General features: G+C 28.2%; 1 protein-coding gene across 1 annotated transcript in view; it reads left to right on the top strand.

Moving 5' to 3' along the window:
* LOC140445523 (uncharacterized) overlaps positions 1-2,535 on the top strand; it is a 297,375-nt gene that overhangs the window by 282,700 nt on the left and 12,140 nt on the right. The gene's annotated exons all lie outside the window — the stretch shown is intronic.

The following is a 2,535-nucleotide window of genomic DNA, read 5'->3' as shown; positions in this document are numbered from 1 at the left end:
GATGATTTCATAAGAGTTTTAACATTTATATTTGACTCTAACATCTTTTTATTCAATGGTAATTTCTTTAAACAAATCTTTGGCACTCCAATGGGCAGCAAAATATCCCCAATACTATGTAACTTTGTTTTGGATGAACTTATAACAACGTGTAAAGAAAAGATACTTTTTCACATACCTTTTATTAAACGATATGTTGATGATGATTTTATCGGTCCCTGAAAACAAAGTAACTGATGTGTTAAACACCTTTAACGCCCAATGTGAACACCTAAAGTTTACGGTTGAGAGAGAGGCTGATAATATGATTCCTTTTTTAGACATGCTAATCCATCGTGGCAGTGATGGCATTCTAAGGACGGAGTGGTATCCTAAACCTTGTTTTAGTAACCGTTTTATAAACTTTCATTCTCAACATCCATCTAAGATGAAAACAAATTTGGTTTTGGCCCTGAAAACTAGGGTTATCAACTTGTCACACATCGAGTTTAGAGACAAGGGACTAAAAAAGCTGAAATCTATATTACAAGAGAACTCTTATCCTATAGGGCTGTTAAATAAACTCATTTTCGGTTCTCCTTTTCCTTCGCATTTTTCTGACAACCAAAATTTTCATAACAATGAGGTCCGACAATTGCCATTGACACAGAACACATCAGTGATACCATCTAAAATAACTTATGGTTGCCTACCCTACATTCCAGTTTAGACACCGAAGCTAATGAACATCTTCAAAAATGTTAGTGATTTAAAAATTACAACCAAAAATGTGAAAACGGTATCGAAGTTATACACAAAAACAAAAGATCCTTTAACAATACAGGAGTTATCGAATGTTGTTTATTCTATACCGTGTAATAATTGTAACAAAATATATATAGGAGAATCATCTCGTAATTTTCACAGTAGGGTGATCTCACATCGTAGCGATATAAAAACAAAAAAATAAATGCATGTGCATTGACAGAACATGCATTAACGTTGAAACATGAATTTAATTTCGAGGATTTCTGTATTTTGGCAAAGGAAAAGAACCATTCAAAACGTGTTTTCTTGAAAATGTGTTCCATAAAATCTAGTACATCTTGCATCAATAAAAAGTCAGACATAGATAAACTGAGCAACATTTATTGTTATTTACTGGAAAAACATCCAAAATAACATTAATATCTATCTGTACCCGTACCCACACAAATTACACTTATATGCATAACATGTTGCATACCATTAAGACAGGTTTAAAAATAAAAATCACCTAAGATGGCCTCTAGTATTTCTTAAAAAGAAATATAATATTAAGTACACCTAATTACTTTTTAATCATAGGATTTTTTCTTTTTGTTCTCTATGTATATTTTTAATCATAGGATTTTTTCTTTTTGTTCTCTATGTGCCAGAGTTAAAACACACCAGTAAAAGATGACCAACAAAATTTTTACTATCTGTACCTACATTTTAAAGAATTATAAAATGTATTTTGTCCACTATTTTATATTTTATGTGTGTGTTATTAATGTTGAGTGTCTATGCTTTTATAAATAATCTCAACGACTAGTAAGTTGCACTGAAGATTTGTGATATTTTATAAATATTTACACTTTTTTTTCTTATTACAGTGTCTTGAAAAAGGAATAAAACCATTCCGAAAGCTAGACAAAAAGTCATAAGAGTGTTTCATTAACATCCCGGCCAATTTTCTGACTGCAACCCTAATAAACTGTGTTGTTTGTTTATATTGACAGTCACTAATATCCAGTAATTCTTATATATATATATATATATATATATATATATATATATATATATATACATATATATATATATATATATATATATATATATATATATATATATATATATATATATATATATGTATATATTGTTGTATACATCATATTTTTACACTAGATACATATTATTCATACTGTATAAATCCGTCAATGTCTACAATAAATGTTATCGTCCACCGGAAAGACGAGGTGAAAATTATCCAGTCGTTCGTTATTTTCCTGAAGAAGAATCTCTTCAGTACTTACTTTTTGCACCACCTAAACAATTGCAAGGTCCTACAGCATACTCAACAAGAAGTCGTTTGAAAAAGACTTTTTCAGACAAGCTTAATTTAAGAGTGTCTTAAAAACTTTAGTTTTTACATTTTTTCCTAACTCATAACTTTACTTTATTTTACAAAACTTTAATTATTATTATTTTGCTTTACTAATATTGTCAAATTTATTTTATTATCTTTTTGTAACATTTTATTTAAATCAAAATTTATTTTCTATTTCTAGTTTCTTTAAAATTTTCGTTAATTTTTAAAATCAAAAATTTTAAAAACAACCCCAGAGGTGTTGTATACCTCATATTTTTACACGAGATACTTATTATTCACACTGTATGAACGTATTTCAAATGTTTTTTTCCGTCACATAAATAATAATTTATAAATTTTCCAAACGCAATTAAAAACAGTAAACAAATTATTCCTTATTCACTAAGTATCGGAATATTCCCGTTCTAGAATAAGGTTTTTTC

This window comes from Diabrotica undecimpunctata, chromosome 7 (genome assembly GCF_040954645.1).
Source record: "Diabrotica undecimpunctata isolate CICGRU chromosome 7, icDiaUnde3, whole genome shotgun sequence".
Taxonomy (NCBI): domain Eukaryota; kingdom Metazoa; phylum Arthropoda; class Insecta; order Coleoptera; family Chrysomelidae; genus Diabrotica; species Diabrotica undecimpunctata.
The sequence above is the reverse complement of the archived record's forward strand: the minus strand, read 5'-3'. Positions and strand labels throughout refer to the sequence as shown.